This window comes from Rhinoderma darwinii, chromosome 5 (genome assembly GCF_050947455.1).
Source record: "Rhinoderma darwinii isolate aRhiDar2 chromosome 5, aRhiDar2.hap1, whole genome shotgun sequence".
Classification (NCBI taxonomy): domain Eukaryota; kingdom Metazoa; phylum Chordata; class Amphibia; order Anura; family Rhinodermatidae; genus Rhinoderma; species Rhinoderma darwinii.
In genome coordinates this window covers 313,739,614-313,759,946 of record NC_134691.1, presented here as the reverse complement: position 1 = coordinate 313,759,946, position 20,333 = coordinate 313,739,614, and the positions used below count along the sequence as shown (strand labels likewise).

The 20,333-nt window shown below is 44.2% G+C and overlaps 1 protein-coding gene across 1 annotated transcript in view; it reads right to left on the bottom strand.

Moving 5' to 3' along the window:
* ITGB1 (integrin subunit beta 1) overlaps window positions 1-2,540 on the bottom strand; it is a 43,528-nt gene extending 40,988 nt beyond the window's left edge. Inside the window, exon 1 of the mRNA XM_075827472.1 lies at window positions 2,314-2,540. The gene's annotated coding sequence lies outside the window, so the exon portion shown is untranslated. The remainder of the gene's footprint in view (window positions 1-2,313) is intronic.
* Between the last annotated feature and the right edge of the window lie 17,793 nt (window positions 2,541-20,333).

Genomic DNA, 20,333 nt, shown 5'->3' with positions numbered 1-20,333 from the left:
CGAGGCATAATACGCCTCGTATACGTCTGAAATTTGGCCGTGTGAACATACCCTAAAGTGGAGCTTCTTGTCCACCACTGATTGATTTGAAATGCCCTCATTCCGTTCATAAATATGTTCTGCAGCAGCTGGGGAACAGAACAGTATATGTCACACTGCAGCTGCTGAAGAAGCTCTGTTAGGGCTTATTCAGATGAACGTGATATACGTCCGTGCAACGCGCGTGATTTTCACGCGTCTCGCACGAACCCATTAGTCTATGGGTCTGTGCAGACAGTCCGTGATTTTTATGCAGCGGCTGTCCGTTTGTGCGTTTTTTGCACATCACGCACCCATTGAAGTCAATGGGTGCGTAAAAATCAGGCGCACCCCACGGAAGCAGTTCCGTGGGATGCGCGTGATTCACGCAACAGCAGTGAAAAGTATGAATGAAAACAGAAAAGCACCACGTGCTTTTCTGTTTACAAACATCCAAACAGAGTGTCATAATGATGGCGGCTGCACGAAAATCACGCAGCCGTGCACCATATGGTGATGACACACGGAGCTGTTAAGTGTCTTTTGCGCAGGCAAAACGCCGTGTTTTTTTGCATGCGCAAAACGCACACGCTCGTGTATCCGGCCTTAAAGAGAGCGCGCATAAAACGCGTGTCAATAAGTAGTTGGCAGAGGAGAAGGAACTTCCTACAAAAGAGTGCCACTCATCTCCGTATAATTGTCCGGTTCAGACATCAGAATGTGAGGTTTATACAAATATTATTTACAAAACAAGAAAATAAAAGTCACCAGTCTACACATGCGACGCCACAAGAGAGTAAATAACCAGCGCAAGAAATCCAGTTCCTCCGTCACGTGTATTCTTGCATAAAACTTTGAAAACAAAGAAAACGGGAAAAATGTACCCAGAGGGGAGAGAAAAAAACCACCACCCACAACACAGGCCAGACAAGTGCTGACACATCAGCTCCTGAGGCCACAGATCTGCAGCTCCAACCGGGAGGCGCAGAACCAGGAAGTCTACAGGGGACATGATCAGGGACAATATCCCATCCACACAGGAGAGTGCCCTTCAACACCCTGCAGAGTAGAGAGCAGTGGCCACCAACCGGTCAGGGCATGCTGGGAGTTGTAGTTTTAGGAGAGCAACAGGTTGGAAATCATAATAAAAAGACTAAACACAATCCGGATTCAGACACATGGGGGGGGGGGGGGGATGAAAAGCTACAAAACCTATACAAGATGGGAATATTGATGTATCCGGTAGAAGCAGTGACATTGTAGCCACAGCACACAATAGTATTCTCTACCAGCCTGGCGTCCGTGCCATGTACATCTATTTACACTACAGTCCGGCAGATCCACCCGGCAACAAGACCCCAAAAGACACAGGGACACCGCGAGGGGAGGTATTTTAGTCTTTGGAAGAGTGTGTTATTTGTGGTGGTCTAGTGTTATAAATAACCACATGTACAGAGCGGAACTAAGTGCCCCCCTCCTCCTCCAAACCACCACTCCCAGGATGTCCTGCGCTCCCCGCCCACTGCACATTCCTACAGGGAAACTCCCTGCCGCCTCCGGGGGTGGAAAGGACGGAGCAGATTATAATATACATGCACATAAGGACACAATGGCCCGACTATCACCGCCAAGGGGGTCAGAGGGTGAGGGGCTCTGGACCGCAAGCATCAAAGGAAATGTATCCAGCTGTCTCACTACATGTACAGCCCATGCACAGGGCGTCATTACATACAACACCCCCTGTGCTGGACACCACAGCTTACAAGAGCCAGTAACCCCTTCACTGCCAGTCATGCAAACTTTATATCCCCTCCCCATGATCCTAGAGCACTACAGGATCTATACACTATATCCATAACGCTAGATTCATGTTATTCTTCAGGCTTGTGGAGATATCGTGTGTGTGTGTGTGTATATATATATATATATATATATATATATATATATATACACACACACACATACATACACACACATATACATATACACACACACGATACTAACTAGGGTGGATAAATGTGTATTATTGCGAAGTTACAACCACAAACTAAAAAGCATATATATATACACACCATATGAATATGTATTACACAGGTCTGCATAATATATGTATGTAGTATACATACAGAACTGTATAAAGTACATATATTATATACCATATGTACATGTAGAATATACACACACACGACTGTATCCATTACATATATTATTAATACACGCACATTTATACCTATACGGACCCGTTTGGTGCTGCGAGTGAGGTCGTTACATGAAGCGTATTGTCGGGTGTCTCACCTTGCGGATGGCGGAGTCTCGGCCGGAGATGGATGATGTGAGGCTGTGTACTACGCTCCTGTATGTGGGCGGTGCAGGCTCCGGCCGCTCTCCCCGGGTCTGGACAGTGACTGGTCTCGTTCTCGCCGCCGCTAACGGTTCCCGAGTTCTACGCGGTGACGTCCCGCACCCAACCCAGTCCGCACGCCGCGCCACAGGAAACGCATTCCAGGCCACTGACGTCGCCAGTGGGCGGGGATTCGGCTGGACACGTGGGAGAGCAGGAGGAGAGGGGGGGGAGTGACGTCCCTGTGTGCTGCCAGTCCATGGCGCTAGTCAATCATTCATATCATGGACGTGTCAGGAGATGGCACAGAACACAGGGGCTGCATCACTCCGCAATGTCCCACACATCTGGTGCTCATTAACATCTCTGGAGCTTGATTGGAGGAGATTTTTTTCTTCCAGTTTTATGGAAATAAAACAAAAAAGGTTCTGCAACTTTCTAGAACATCTGTTTTATAAGATCTCTGCTTGCTGTCTGTGAATAACAGCTTGTCCTGACCATGTGCTGCTCAAACATTTGTTAGGATACAGACACAAGTTACAGTTTAAACCTGCAGAACCCGCATAGACATCACAATCATTTAAAAAACGGATAATTTGCGATATAACCACACGATGGTGCGTTTTTTTTACAGCAGCGCGGCCGCACCTCAGCCTGACAGGACACTGCATATGTCTGTACCAATGTTCTGACACATCTTTTTTGTTTCGCTTTTTTTTTCTGTGGTAGTTGTGAGGTTTCCTGCTGCACCACTACTTGTAAGGGTATGTGCACACACATTTTCCCATTCATCAATGGGCAGATGTTTGGAGGCGTTCAGCCTCCCGCATTTTTGTCCGTTTTTCGAGGCGTTTACGTCATTTTCTTATTGCTGGGGGGGCCCACCACTGATTGTGAGAAAAGTGGTCCCGAACCCCCAGATCCTCCTTTCTGCACTTTCCGAAGTGGGGACGAGCTTGAAAGGAACGGCGGACGAGCATGCACCCGCCGCTCCATTCACTGTCTAGGAGAATGATGGAAACAGCTGAGTATTTTACTAGGCTGTTTCCATCAATCCCATAGACGGAAACATGTTCAACTGTCCTCATCACTGCGGTCGAGCAGTGAGGATGATCTGGGGATTCAGGACCCCTGTACTCACATTTGATGGGGGTTCCAGCAGTGGGGCAGCCAGCGATCAGAAAATGATCAACTCTCCTGGGGATAGGGGATAATTTATGATTTTGGTAATACTGTAGTTGATGACCAAAGGAGAGCTCCCCCTGGTGGAAGGGATAGCTGTGCTGTAAGGACAGGGTTGATGGTTATCAAAGGCCTGTAAGAAAAGACGGGTCCCTTTCTGATTTTGCTATGAGATCCTCCCCACTAGCTGTATGTCTTTCAGTGTATATGATGTGCTTGCTCAAAGAAGCAACTGGCTGCATCATTCTAATGTGGGGAGATGTCGTTTGGCACAATGCATACTAATAAGGTGAAAACATCTTTTGGAAAATGTGAAAGCCAGTTATTGTTCTTACTGTGTGGCGCGCTGCACATCACATGACTGTGGTTTCCTCCAAATGTCAACTTTTGCGGACTACCTCATCACGGTCTTGGTTTCAGATGCATTAAACCAAGGGTTGATATGGGGCAAATGAGTAAACCACTATTATTTAGTATACGATACAACTTGGTATAATGTGAATCTATTGCAATGAATAAAGTTGTGGGTGTTCGGTGAAAATTAATTTTTTGACATTGCCCACTGTGCCAGTGGAGCTCACCATCCAATCTCGATTCCAGAAGAATCTGCACGTACATGCTATGCCCAGCTTTATAGGAAGCCACTTTCAAGCATTTTTATGGAGACTGGAGAAATGCAGAATAGTGTTTTTTGAGCGTTTGTTTGTTGTGTTTTTCTTTTTGCGCTTCCGGGTGTTACATTACTGTCTATATAACCCAATATAAAATTCACTACATTGACTGCATTTTTTCTTTTGCCGTTTTTGTGGTGTTTTTTCCCATCGTCTTCTCCATAGGAGTTCTAAAACGCCATGAAAAAAGCATGTACAAAATGACAATAAAACAAAACACCACCAAAAACACCACTAATAACGCCTTAAAAAAATGCTGTTACATTGATATGTTGAGATGATGATAAAAAGAAATAATAGACAGATATATAACTACTGTACAAGTTTATATTAGACGTCACTTACAGAAGCTAATCTATGGACTTTAAAAACCTAGCCTCTACAAATGACCTTATCTAGCCCCCGCAACTTGACCCGGAAACATAACTGATAAGGCTTATGATGTTTAATTTAGAATGAAACTAATTTTTCTCCCTTAAAGTTAACCTGTTCTGAACTTCTGGGACATGATATATTGCCTTGCAATTGTCTATATCAGAGACGTAACTTGGAGTTACAATGCATGCAATTTATAGTACTGGTATATGGCCGGGGCACCGTTGGGCCACCTCAGGTGCAACTGCAACGTCTGCACCTCATATACTGCACAATATGAACATGAAAATCCAGTCAGTGATGTCATTGCACAGGAGCATTTCTTAAAGTTATATCAGAGAACCTAGATAATGCACACAAAGACATCCCCACAGGCATAATAAACATAGTAAAGTCACAGTGCAGGGATAATAAACACAGTGATGTCACAATAACGATATAATAAAAATAGTGATGTCACAGTACAGCGATAATAAACACAGTGATGTCAGAGTACAGAGATAATAAACAGTGATGTCACAGTACACGAGTGAGGCCTCGTTCACATCTGCTTTGGAGGCTCCGTCAGGGGCCTCCGTCGCACATCCGGCTGAGAATACCAGAAACAATGGTGCAGCATGCTGTGCTATTGTTTCCAGTAAAATCATGGACACCCCCACGGAACCCATTAAAGTCAACGGCTTCAGTCCGCCACCGGTGGTGTTCGTGGTGCATCGGAACCTGCGCTTCCGGTTATTGTCTTGTTCTGCTCCTCAGAACAATGGAATGGCGAGCGCAGATGTGAACAAGGCCTTAAAGATACAGCGCTGTTAATAAGGGTAATACAGTGATCTCACAGCACAGAGGGTAAAGTAACAATGACTAATGTGAAGTAACAGCATAATATTAATCGCAGAATAAGGCCCCATGCACACGGCCGTGCCCGTAATCACGCAGCCACGCATTATATGCTGATGACACACAGACCTTTTGCAGACCTCGCCGAGGACGAGAACACGCTGGGACCCCCAGCGATGAGAACAGGAGACCGAAATGCCCCCGAAGTGCTCCATGAGAATAGAGCGCTGGTGTGCATGCTCTGCCAGTGCTCCATTCATTTCTATGGGACTGCTGGGACCACTGTCTCCAGCAGCTCGATAGAAATGAATGGAGCGCTGGTCGAGCATGCGCACCAGTGCTCCATTTTCGTTGAGCACTGCAGGGGACTTTCGGTCCCCTTTTCTCCTCCAAGCAGTCGGACCCCCATGACACATTGACACATGTATCCCCTTTCCTGTCGATAGAGAATTTATGTGTTTGTGGAAAAACCCTTTTGAGTTCCGATTTTACCAGTGGAATTACCTGCGTTTACCTAGGGTTTTGAGGCAGATTTTTTGCATAAACTTTCGCATGTTGTGTATGTAGCCTCAGTAGTTATTTTCTTAAATTGAGAAAGCAGAACCCTGAGTTACACTGAGATGTCTCAGAGCTGAGACAATGTATCCTGGTTTATGTTACACAGCCTTGAAATAGCCGGCTACTACTAGGCCCAGCAGCTCACAAAGTCGTGTCTCCTGCCAAAGCTCCATAGAGACAGATCCTGGTATATTCAGGGCCTGTTGCACATACGTCTGGAATGAAGGCTGTCGTTTACAGTCACTGAGCAGGCTGAAACATTGCAGGTAGTGACTCAAAGGGACGTGACGCAGCCGGACCGTCAGTCCAGAAAGTGACTTGACTCAGCAGGGGATGATTCACTAATCTTTACAGCAATGCAGACACTGCATTACTTATCCAAGATAACAGTCATTGCTTTTAATATTCCCCTTATGCACACAATAAGGAGACAAAGTAGTTGGTTTGTTTCACATACACTATATTGTCAAAAGTATTGGGACACCTACACATCCACTCTTCTGGGAAGGCTTTCTACAAGAATTTGGAGTGTGTCTGTGGGAATTTTTGCCTATTCATCCAGGAGAACGTTTGTGAGGTCAGATATTGATGTTGGAGGAGAGGGCCTGGCTCGCAGTCTCTGTTCTAGTTCATCCCAAAGGTGTTGGATGGGGTTGGACTCCAGTCAAGTTCTTCCACATCAAACTCATCCAACTATGACTTTATGGACCTTGCTTTGTGCACTGGGTCACAGTCATGCTGGAACAGAAAAGGGCCAAACCCCAAACTGTTCCCACAAAGTTGGAAGCTACAATTGTCCAAAATGTCTTGGTATGCTGAAGCATTAAAGGATAACGAAACTTTTTTTTAAAATTTTGACACGTCAGAAGTATTGCTCGGTGGCGGTCCAAGCTCTGAGAACCCCACCGATTGCTAAAATGAAGTGGCAGAAGTGCTCGGGTGAGCGCTGTGCCACTTAGTTTCTGATCGACTTTTCTCGGAAAGCCAAGCGAGCAGTGTACATACTTTAAGACTTTCTAGCCCATACACCGCTCAGAGGAAAGTCAATCAGAAACTAAGCGACACAGCGATCACCCGAGCAATTCTGCCACTTAATTTTAGCGATCGGTCGGGGTCTCAGTGCTTGGACATCCACCGATCAAAACTTCTGACATGTCACTATGTCACTGTTTCCAGCGTTCAAACCTATATCCATTAGTTCAGCGGCACTGATGGATTCAGTGACAGCGGGTCCTGCGTGTCTCTGATGCAGGATGGAGCAGTTAGGGTATGTTCACACGCTTAGAAAAATACGTCTGAAAATACAGAGCTGTTTTCAGGCGTAAATAGCTCCTGATTTTCAGACGTTTTTGTAACTACTCGCGTTTTTCGCGGCGTATTTTACGGACGTTATTGGAGCTGTTTTCAATGGAGTCAATGAAAAACGGCTCCAAAAACGTCCCAAGAAGTGACATGCACTTCTTTTACGCGGGCGTCTTTTTACACGCCGTCTTTTGACAGCGACGCGTAAAATAACACCTTGTGGGAACAGAACATCGTAAAACCCATTGCAAGCAATGGGCAGATGTTTGTAGGCGTTATGGAGCAGTTTTTTCAGGCGTAATTTGAGGCGCAAAACGTCACCGATCACATTTAAGTTCATAACTTAGATGTGATCGATAATTGGTGTATCCTGAATGTGACACGCAGGACTTGCTGACAGCGAACCCGTCAGTGCCGCTGACCTGACAGATTCAGGTCTCAGCAGGGGCATAGCTAAAGGCTCATGGGCCCTGGTGCAAGAATTCAGGTTGGGCCCCCCTACCACTCCCCAACACCACCAGACCCTTGCGCATTCTTGTGCCCAGCTGCTTTGCCTGACAGACCCCATGAATGTCCCCACAGTATAATGCCACCACACAGTATAATGCCCACCCATAGCTGCCCCCCAAACAGTATTATGCCCCCCATAGCTGACCACCACAGTATAATGCTCTCCATAGCTGCCCCCACAGAATAATGCTCCCCATAGCTGCCTTCCACAGTATAATGCACCCATACCTGCCCCACAGTATAATGCCCCTATAGCTGCCCCCACAGTATATTGCCACCCATAGCTGCCCCCACAGTATATTGCCACCCATCGCTGCCCCATACACTATAATTCCCCATACAGTATAATACCCCCATAGTTGCCCCATACAGTATAATTCCCCCATACAGTATAATGCCCCCATAGCTGCCCCATACATTATAATGCCCCCCAAAAAATATAATGCCCCCTATAGCTGCCTCATACAGTATAATGCCCCCATACAGTATAATGCCCTTCATAGCTGCCAGATACAATATAATGCCCCCCATAGCTGCCACATACGGTATAATGCCCCCATACAGTATAATTCCCCCTATACAGTATAATGCCCCCATAGCTGCCACATACGGTATAATGCCCCCATACAGTATAATGCCCCCCATAGCTGTCCCATACAGTATAATTCCCCCTATACAGTATAATGACCCCATAGCTGCCCCAAACAGTATAATGCCTCCATACAGTATAATGCCCCCCTTAGCTGTTCCATACAGTATAATGCCCCCATACAGCATAATGCCCCTATATCTTCCCCCATACAGTATAATGCCCCTATAGCTTCCCCCATACTGTATAATGCCCCTATAGCTGCCCCCATACAATAAAATGCCCCCCCCCCTCCCATTCCCAGTATAATGCTCCATATGTAAGTTCCTAATAGAAAAATAATAACATAATTACTTACCTATCTCCGTTCCCACGATGGGTGGTGGATCCTTCTCCTCCTCTGCACTGTACTGTGAGTGACTCAGCACAGACAGGCGCGATGACGTCACTACATCGCTCCTGCCTGCGCCGAGCCGCTCGCATCACAGTGAATGCTGGAGCAAGGCTCCAGCAGTGAACCCAACTGAATGTGCGTCCTGCGGATGCAGATTCAGTTGGAAGCGGGACCAGCGCCGTCAGCGCTGTGTGGCAACGGGGCCCGGTCACTGCTGTGACCTTTGAGACCCCTATGGCTATGCCACTGGGTCTCCGCGCATGATACAGCTGCTTTGTATACAGGACACAATGCAGCTGTATCTGAAAAAGTAAAAATAACTTTTACTAAAAAGTATTTACAAAGTTGCACAAAGCACTTTGATAGACATTTTTATTAAAAAATAAAATAAATAAATACAATTATTTCAAAGGCGTACATAGCCTTTAAAGGACCTGCTGCTAACGTATTGGAGCCAGATACCAGGACACCTTCAGAGATCTTGTGGAATCCATGCCTCGATGGGTTAGAGCTGTTTTGGCAGCATGAGGGGGACCTATACAATATGAGGGCTTGTCAACACGTAGCCGAATTGCTGCGTATTTTCTGTCCAGAATTGCAGACCGAAAATACGCAGCAGAATACAGTAGCAGCAAAGTGGGTGAGATTTAACAAAAATACGTAAAAATAACGTAACATTTCCGAGCAGAAATTGACCTGCGGTGCATATTTTTCATACCATGGTGGCTCAGTGGTTAGCACTGTTTCCTTGCAGCGCTGGGGTCCTGGGTTCAAATCCAACCAAGGACAACATCTGCATGGAGTTTTTTATGTTCTCCCTGTGTTTGCATGGGTTCCCTCCGGGTACTCTGGTTTCCTCCCACACTCCCCCCCCCCCCCAAAAAAAAATAGGGAATTTAGATTGTGAGCCCCAATGGGGACAGTAAACGATAACCTCTGTACAGCGCTGCGTAATAAATTGGCGCTATATAAGTAACGGAAATAAATAAATAAATACCACAGCATGTCAAATCCTGCTGCGGGAAGTGGACTGAATTGCTGCATTTGTCAGAGGAGATATCACCATCTCCCAGCATTGTGAAAAACGCAGCAAAATCCGCACCATTTTCTTACGTAAAAAACGCTGGAAATGGGGCGTTTTTTCCGCAGCGGAATGTCTAGTAGTTTTAAATGAATTGCTGCAGAAAGATTTTCTGCAGCAATTCCGTTACATGTGGATAAGCCCTTAGGCCGGTGGTTTTAACAGACAGAAATTAACAATGATTTTAAAACCACGCCACTGCATGTCGGCTTGATGTTTGGCTATGTCCTGACCGCTCAGTGGCCGCTACATGTGTTCCCACCCAAACAAAAATGCAATTTGGCAAAAATGTGTCAAAACTGTGTAAATAAGGCTTTGTTCACATCTGCATCGGGACTCCGTTCATGGGTTCTGTCTGAGTTTTCCGTCAGGGGATCCCATGAACGGAACTCCGGTTGAAAGAAACGGAAACTGTATCCGTCACTGATTTCAATGGTGAAGGATCTGGTGCTAATGGTTTCCGTTTGCCATCGTTGTTTAAAGAGGCTCTGTCACCAGATTTTGCAACCCCTATCTGCTATTGCAGCAGACCGGCGCTGCAATGTAGATTACAGTAACGTTTTTATTTTTAAAAAACGAGCATTTTTGGCCAAGTTATGACCATTTTTGTATTTATGCAAATGAGGCTTGCAAAAGTCCAAGTGGGCGTGTTTACAGTAAAAGTCCAAGTGGGCGTGTATTATGTGCGTACATCGGGGCGTTTTTACTACTTTTACTAGCTGGGCGTTGAGAAGAGAAGTATCATCCACTTCTCTTCAGAACGCCCAGCTTCTGGCAGTGCAGACACAGCGTGTTCTCGAGAGATCACGCTGTGTCGTCACTCACTTCCTGCCCCAGGTCCTGCATCGTGTCGGCCACATCGGCACCAGAGGCTACAGTTGATTCTGCAGCAGCATCAGCGTTTGCAGGTAAGTAGCTACATCGACTTACCTGCAAACGCCGTTGCTGCTGCAGAATCAACTGTAGCCTCTGGTGCCGATGTGTCCTCGCTCGTCCGACACGATGCAGGACCTGTGAGTGACGTCACAGCGTGATCTCTCGAGAACACGCTGTCTGCACTGCCAGAAGCTGGGCGTTCTGAAGAGAAGTGGATGATACTTCTCGTCAGAACGCCCAGCTAGTAAAAGTAGTAAAAACGCCCCGATGTACGCACATAATACACGCCCAGTTGGACTTTTACTTTAAACACACCCACTTGGACTTTTGCAAGCCTCATTTGCATAAATACAGAAATGGTCATAACTTGGCCAAAAATGCTCGTTTTTTAAAAATAAAAACGTTACTGTAATCTACATTGCAGCGCCTATCTGCTGCAATAGCAGATAGGGGTTGCAAAATCTGGTGACAGAGCCTCTTTAAGGGTTCAGACATTTTGACGGAATCAATACCATAGTCGATTCCGTTCATGGGTTCCCCTGACGGAAAGCTCCCATGAACGGAGTCCCGACGCAGATGTGAACGAAGACTAAATGTGTTTTATGGCACGTTTTTACTGTGATTATGGTAATGTTGCAGCTCTTTGCTGCACTATACCATCCCGTGAGAATATACCTTAGGCCTTATTCACACGAGCGTATTTCACGTCCATGTTACACGCGTTAAAAATGTTTATTGTTGAAGAAGTTTACCGTTAATGTCTATAAATTGGATGAATGTATACATATACAGAACAATTCTGCCACTCAGTATCACCCATCACTTAGTGGGTAATTTGAGGGTCTGTTCACACGCTTAACAAAAAACGTCTGAAAATACGGAGCTGTTTTCAAGGGAAAACAGCTCCTGATTTTCAGACGTTTTTTGAGCAACTCGCGTTTTTCGCGGCATTTTTTACGGCTGTTTTTGGAGCTGTTTTCAATAGAGTCTATGAAAAACAGCGCCAAAAACGTGCCAAGAAGTGTCCTGCACTTCTTTTGACGAGCCGTCATTTTACGCGCCGTATTTTGACAGCGACACGTAAAATAAAGGCTCGTGGGAACAGAACATCATAATTCCCATTGAAAGCAATGGGCAGATGTTTGTAGGCATAAAGGAGCCGTTTTTTCAGGCGTAATTCGAGGCGTAAAACGCTTGAATTACGTCTGAAAATAGGCAGTGTGAACATACCCTGAGTTTTATCTCAGTAATCTGAGTTTTATGCCTTATTCAGACGAGTGCATAAATCGGCCATCACATGGCTGCATGTAATTCTATGGGGCTATTCACACGGCCGTTGTTTTAACGGACCATGTGAAGGGCCTGTGAAAAATAGGACATGTCCTATTTTTGTTTGTTTTTACGGATTCCTCAATAGACTGAAGTCTATGAGGGATCCGTAAAAATGGGTCCCGCACAGGAGCAAAACTGCCGTATTTCATGGCTGATTTGACACACGCTCGTTTGAATAAGGCTTCAGGGTGTTTTTTCATGGTGTAAGATGGTGCTGCACAGAGCCATACCAATACTAAACCACAGCTAAACTGCGACTAAACAGTGTTTGCTGTGTTTTTTTTCCCCATGACTGGTAATTTGTTAAGACCAAAATTATAGTAAACCCAATGCAAAAAAGCTTATATATGCATGTACTTTTGTCACTGCATCAAAAGCTGCACTAATCGGCACCATGGGAATACACCATTAGGGCTTATTCAGACGAACATGATATACGTCCGTGCAACGCGCGTGATTTTCACGCGCGTCGCACGGACCTATATTAGTGTATGGGGCCGTGCAGACAGTTGCGTAATTTTTATGCAGCGTATGTCCGCTGCGTAAAAGTCACGACATGTCCGTTCTTTGAGCGTTTTTCACGTATCACGCACCCACTGAAGTCAATGGGTGCGTGAAAATCACGCATGCCACACGGAATAACTTCCGTGGGACAAGCATGATTTGCGCAACAGCAGTGAAAAGGATGAATGAAAACAGAAAAGCACCACGTGCTTTTCTGTTTACAAACATCCAAACGGAGTGTCATAATGATGGCGGCTGCGCGAAAAGCACGCAGCCGCGCATCATACGGGGCTGACACACGGAGCTGTCAAGTGCCTTTTGCGCACGCAAAACGCACACGCTCGTGTGAATCCGGCCTTAATGAACAAAATAATAGCGCTGCAAGATCTGTGAGCTTGGAGTCTGGCATATTTATGAGTGGCTGGCAACCACTGGCCACCCACCACTGATTGACAGCGTTCCCCCTGTGCAGAGGAATAAAACTGTCAATCAGTGAGGCTGGGCCGGGGGTGCCAACTGTAAATTGACCCAAAATACACACGGCTAAAATCAGCATGTCTGTCTCAAAGAAGCTATAATGAAGTAAGTGACAGATTCACTTTTAAAACTGTAGTAATGCAGAGCCAGTTTATATAAAACCTGAAGGTATATGTATCTTAGCACCTCCAGTGTACTCCCCCCTTTCTTTTATTTGTGGAAAGAAGCCACATATACAGTATATTCCCCAATATTAGCAAAAAAATATCAGAGATTAGAAAAACGTGGCTGTTCCCCCCCCCCCAGAAACAGTGCCACTCTTATCCATAGGCTGTGTCTAGTATTGCAGCTTGTCTCAATTAAGATAAAAGGGGGTAGAGTTGCAACATCAGTTACAACCCACGGACAAGAATAGCGCTGTTTCTGGAATATTACAACCGCTTTAATTAAATGACAACATTTCTGGACTAGCTAATTCACATATTTTGAAACCTGCATGTTATGATTTATATAACCGTATTAGAACCAGTACTTTTTCCCTGCAGATTATTAAGAAAGCACGCAGCAAAAAAAGATGTCAGAAAATCACCATGCCAAATGAATAGTCATTATATAACGGTTGGAGTTGCCAGTTTTCTATTGCCTTGACAGGAAAATCCTCAATTTCATCCTGACTACTTGCCAAAATGGAAGCCACTCCTGTAATGAAGAAGTCACTGTTGGCCGTTTAGTGATGCAGCCGCTTTTTCCTATGAAAACATTTTTTTTTCTTGTTCTTATTACAATATTGTTTTGCACTGTAATATTTGTAGCCTGTTATCTTATCGACATCAGTCTAGGCGAATATGTAAGTTGCATACAGGAAATTCTTTACACGTGGGCTTGTGTTAGGATAGAAATATGCTCTTCTTGCAGACTTCATACTTATATCTGCCACATGGATTTTTAATGCATATATTCTTAGGGTATGTTCACATGCACTAATTACGGACGTAATTCGGACGTTTTTGCCCCGAATTACGTCCGAAAATAGCGCCTCAATAGCGCTGACAAACATCTGCCCATTGAAAGAAATGGGCAGACGTTTGTCTGTTCACACGAGGCGTAATTTACGCGCCGCTGTCAAATGACGGCGCGTAAATAGACGCCCGCGTCAAAGAAGTGACCTGTCACTTCTTTGGCCGTAATTGGAGCCGTTATTCATTGACTCCAATGAATAGCAGCGCCAATTACGTCCGTAATGGACGCGGCGTTCAAGCGCCTGCACATGCCGTTACGGCTGAAATTACGGGGATGTTTTCAGGCTGAAACATCCCCGTAATTTCAGCCGTTACGGACGCCCTCGTGTGAACATACCCTTAAAGTCACAAAATTTAAAGGGATTATCTCATAATGACAACCACTGTCCATGTGCCCTACTAGTCCCCCTCTTACTACACCACCTCTAAGATCCAGATAAATAAGAGCAGCTCTCACTCAGTCAAACTCGGCCTGTCTATACATTACATGGTATTATCCAGTGGGGTTCAGGTGTTCGCCCAGGTGTTAAAGGGGTTTTTCGACCTTTAAAAATTGTATGCATATGGTGTTACTACAGTAAGAGTAGTCACTTTCTAATGTACTGTCTATGATCTGTCTCTGTAAAGTGTCTATCTCCTGCTTGTGTGACGGTCCCTTACAATAAACACTGGTTATCTCCTCTCTCCCTGTAGTACAGGACTTCACACATCACATGCCTCTTATCTTTACAGCTCCCTGCTCTCCCCCCTTCCTGCATCTGGAGGGATCATGTTTCACATGCTGGGTGGCATATAGTACAGAGTCTAGCACCAGAACAGCAGTGCTGTATCTCAGCAGCAAACAGTGAGTAATTACAGCACTACCTTGAACCTTGTAATAGAATTGCATGTAGGCAGCTGTAAATATAGGCAATGTCTGTGAGAGAAGAGAGGAATCATGGGAACTGTAGTCCTTTACATGTTAATCCCGCCCACAGCAAGCCCTAGCAAAATGAAACAACTGTGCTGCCAGAGCTGGGCAAGATAATGAAAATAAAAAATAACTACTTCTGAGCTATGGAGGCATCATCTGCTGAGCATTCAAACATATATAGGTCCTTTTCTGTGTTTTTCATAAACTCTGAAAACCCCTTTTAGTCTCTGTTCACATCTGCATCGGAGGCTCCAACAAATTCCAGCATATTTGACAGGAAAAATAAGTCAATGGGGTCGGACGTGCACCATTGGTGTCTGCCATGTGACGGATCTGGCACTCCATCGATGTTGTTTTTCTGCTGCTATTACTGAGCAGAGCAACAAAATTGACAACGCAGGTGTGAACTCAGCCTAAGCACACCAAGAATGTATGAATATTCTGCATTTTAGCTATATATACATTTTCATTATTAAAAGCCCAAAATGAGGAAAAGAAGCCAATCAAGGCCTGAGTGAGAAAGAAAGTTCCCATAACTATAAGGGCAGCCTACTATCTGGCAGACAGTGACAAAAGACATTCTTCACACTTGGCAAATAAAAAAGATATGTGCAGATTTTAGGGCATGCAATGAAAGGGTCAAATCCGTGGCAAAATTCACATTCATATAGATCTTGCTGAAAAGTTAAAGTGTACTTTTTCTATTTCTTAAACAAATCTATGGTGAATAAACACATAAAATGAAACTTAATTAGTTTTCGATAAGCAGTCAGAATTTTATAATTTTACCTTATGGTTGTATAACAGTATTTGCGAATAGATGTTAAAATTAAACAAATGGTTACAATTTAAAACCTGAGAACTTTTGCTACGTAATTTCAAGCCTCTCTTACAGTACAAAAAATAGCAGAACATTTAGATTCGTTCTTCTTCCTGCACCTTTTTCTGTGACTACTTCAGTACGTATAGCTACATGTACAGGAATGGTGGTCGCCCAGAACTGAAACCAAGTGGTTGCTAGGCAACCTGAAGAACTTGCACAACATGCAGAATACAATAAAGGGGCCGCAAAAAGAAAAAATAAACATTAATTTTGCAAAGTGCAGTTGTTGCATTTAAATTATTTATGAGTTCTGCAAATACTTTTTTTTTAATTAGTCAAATGTATATGTATATGAAGATCTGTTTGGAAAACTTCAGTTTTTATGATTATTTCCCACATTTGACTATGAGAAGTTTCTAAGCTCACAGCAGGCTCGCTTCCTAAGATGCCGCAGGACAGCTGTTTCCTGTTGTTTCTGCCACAAACTCGCCTACGGAGATATAAGAGCCATGTATACAGTATATCTAATGAGTGTTCTGATCACGACAGGTATGGATGTTACAGATGGTCACCCTCCTGAATTTCTCATATGCTTCAAATTCATAAGTTACTGTAAGTAAAGGCTTTAAAGGGAGAGGACCCACACACAGGGGCTCTTTGTTGTCAGTGTCCACCCCTGTGTATCAAAAGCAATGGTGCCGACAGTCAATAGTGTCCGCCCCGATGTATCACCAAAAACAACGGTGCCGACATCAAGAATACCACACAAAAGAATAATATTGTCTTCATATATTTAGAAAATTATAACATAATAAAAAAAAAAGATAATGCACAAGTACCACCCGCACGCTGGATACATGTGCCATACATACTGGACATACACTGCACACCCACCACTTACACTCTGGACACCTATGCTGACCCCTGGCAGAATCCCTGCTGGAGACAAAGCCATGCCCTCAATTTCACTAAATTATGCCCACTTGTTGTAAGACATGCGCCACTCACATACAATTTATATGTAAGATACAAGCACAATGTCACATTACACATTTATCACTTACACCAGATTTCTTTTGCCAGGGCAGACCCTTGGTAGAATCCCTGGTATTGGCGCCAAGCCATGCCCCTAACGATGCCAAAAAAAATTCTCCTTAAAGAGGAAATGTCACGCTGTTGATGTCAGTGTAATTTGTATCCCAATCCGTTTTTTACTTTCTGAGTTATGAGCCATTTTCATATTATGCTAATTAGGCTATACTAGCCAAAGGGGCGGTTTCGCTGAGCTTTCACTGGGGGGTGGTGTCTGTGTTGGCTGTTTGACACTGTCCTATCAGCTACATACGGCTTCTCCCCTTCCCTGCACAGCGTGATCTCAGCTCCTATCACAAGCGCAGGGAAGGGGAGAAGCTGTATGATGCTGATAGGACAGTGTCAAACAGCCAGCACAGACACCACCCCCCAGTGAAACCTCAACGTTACCGCCTCTTTGGCTAGTATAGCCTAATAAGCATAAAAACAAAACGGTTCATAACTCGGAAAGTAAAAAATGGATTGGGATGCAAATTACACTGACATCATCAGCATGACAGCGCCTTTGACATGTGGTGTCAGGTCCTCTTTAAGCTTTGTAGATTACTCTGCCCATGATCTAAAATAGGGAAATTCAATTGTGAGCCCCATTAGGCACAGGGACTGGTGTGAGTGATTTCTGTACAACACAACGGAATATGTTGGTGTTATATAAGCAACAGGAAATAAATGTAATTAATTGGCACAGGGAAATATCTATATCTCTGGACAAATATCCAGATCAGGATTCATTAGGCTATGTTCACACTGAGTTTTTTGACGAGGAAACCAAGCCGCAAAACTCGTCAAAAACGGCCCTAAAAGGACTCCCATTGATTTCTCTGCCCTATCTTCGGGCGTTTACGCCTCTGACCTTCCATTGACATCAATGGAAGGCAGAGAAAGCGTATTTCGCTGCGTTTTATGCCCACGACGCTCAATGGCCGCGGGCGAAAAAAACTGCAAAAAACGCTGCAAAAATCTGTGTGCAGGGAGAGGAAAATCTGCCTCAAACTTCCAAACAGAATTTTGAGGCAGAAATTCCGCCTGCAAAAAACTCTGTGAACATAGCCTAGCCTAAGGCTATGTTCACACTGAGTATTTTGGGGGAGGAATATCTGCCTCAAAATTCCGTTTGGAACTTTGAGGCAGATATTCCTCTCCCTGCACGCCGATTTTCGCGGCGCCGCGGGCATAAAACAGCGAGAAATATGCTTTCTCCTGCCTCCCATTGAAGTCAATGGGAGGTCAGAGGCGGAAGCGCCCGAAGATAGGGCATGTCGCTTCTTTTTCCCGCGAGGCAGTTTTACTACTCGCGGGAAAAAGACGCCGACGCCTCCCATTGAAATCAATGGGAGGCGTTCTCGGGCCGTTTTTGCCGAGTTTTGCGACGCGGTTTCCGCGTCAAAAAACTCGGCAAAATACCCCGTGTGAACATAGCAGAGTTAACTTGCTGTAAGAGATACAGAAACTCTTAGCCTGTTATCAAGACGTCATAGTAGAAAAGACTTGATGAATGAGGAGAATAGGATCATTGTTTTAACTTTGGCAGCTATGACCTCACGTGGCCTGGAAAATGGTTGCTAAACAAGAAACTTTTTATTACCGTATATCAGTAGTCCCATGAATGTGAATGTCCTATTTATCTGAATGTGCATGAAGTAGCTCATTATTATATAGAAGAAATGTCAGAGCTTGTGAGGTATTCATATACATGATCTACAGAGTATTCATTAACTTCCACTGCTCGCAGCAAGGTAGGACAAAGTCCAATCAAAGTAAACAGTAAAACAACATGTTACTTTCAGGCCCAATGCGTCCCGGTCCTAACTATTGAACAGTTAAGACAAGCGTAAGCTGCAGAGACTTAGAGCTCATTCAGACGTCCGTGTGCTGCGCATGGAAATCACGCGCAGCACACAGACCCATTAATTTCGATGGGGCCGTTCACACATGCAGGAGCTTTCACGCAGCGAGAGTCAGTTACGTGAAACTCACTGCTTGTCCTATATTGGTGCGTTATTACGCACCTACGCGCCCATTGAAGTCAATGGGTGCGTGAAAACCACGCACCGGACATGGATGCACATCCATGTGCGGTGCGTGATTTGCGCATCAATTCAATTGAAAATAATAAAATAAAAAAAGATGTGCTTTGCTAGTGTGTGAATAACGCATGTCACTCGCAAAGCACACTGATGCATAACGCAACACACGGACCAGATACACACGCATTTTTCACGCGCGTGAATCTGATTCGCTCGTGTGAATGAGGCCTTACTGGATTGACAATGTATATAAGAGAGGTGTTGACTGACCACAATGTTCCTCGACTTCCTCTTAAAGGCTATGTAAACCTTTGAAAGAGATATTTTTTTTAATAAAAAGGTCAATCAGTGTGTTTTGTCCAACTTTATAATTCATTTTTATTAAAAATTATTTTTACTTTTTGAGCTACAGCTGCTCTGTATTCTGTATACAGAGCATCTGTGTCTTACGCTGAATCCTGTATCCGTCAGGTCAGCGGGACTGACGGGTTCAGTGTCAGCGGGTTGACATGCAGGATCCACCTTGTTATCCATCACATCTAAGTTCACAAACCCGTCAGTCCCACAGACCTGATGGATTCAGGTCTTAGCGCACAATACAGCTGCTCTGTATACAGGATACAAAGCTGTACCTCAAAAAGTAAAAGTCATTTTTACTAAAAACTAATTATAATGTTGCACAAAACATACTGATAAAATAAATGTTTCCAAAAATCAAAACCAAAAAAGGGGCCTTAGGCTAGTTCAACACAAGCATAATGTGGGCACATTTCTATACCCATATTATATCCACAAATTCTGACCTGACTGCAGGTCTTATAACTTGAACTAGCAGCACCGTAGGTGCTCATATTACACTTTTATTGGTTTCTATATTACACTTTGTAGGTGCTCGTATTATCCTTTCATAGGTGCTCATATTACATTTTCATAGGTGCTTGTATTTTACTTTCAAAGGTGCTCGTATTACACTTTTATAGGTGCTTGTATTACACTTTGTAGGTACTCGTATTACACTTTTATAGGTGCTCGTATTACACTTTCATAATTGCTTACATTACACTTTCATAGGTGCTCGTATTACATTTTCATAGGTGCTCATATTTTACTTTCATAGGTGCTCGTATTACACTTTTATAGGTGCTCATATTACACTTTCATAATTGCTTGCATTACACTTTCATAGGTGCTCGTATTATACTTTGTAGGTGCTCGTATTACACTTTTATAGGTGCTTGTATTACACTTTCATAATAGCTTGCATTACACTTTCATAGGTGCTCGTATTATACTTTGTAGGTGCTCGTATTACACTTTTATAGGTGCTTGTATTACACTTTCATAATTGCTTGCATTACACTTTCATAGGTGCTCGTATTATACTTTGTAGGTGCTCGTATTACACTTTTATA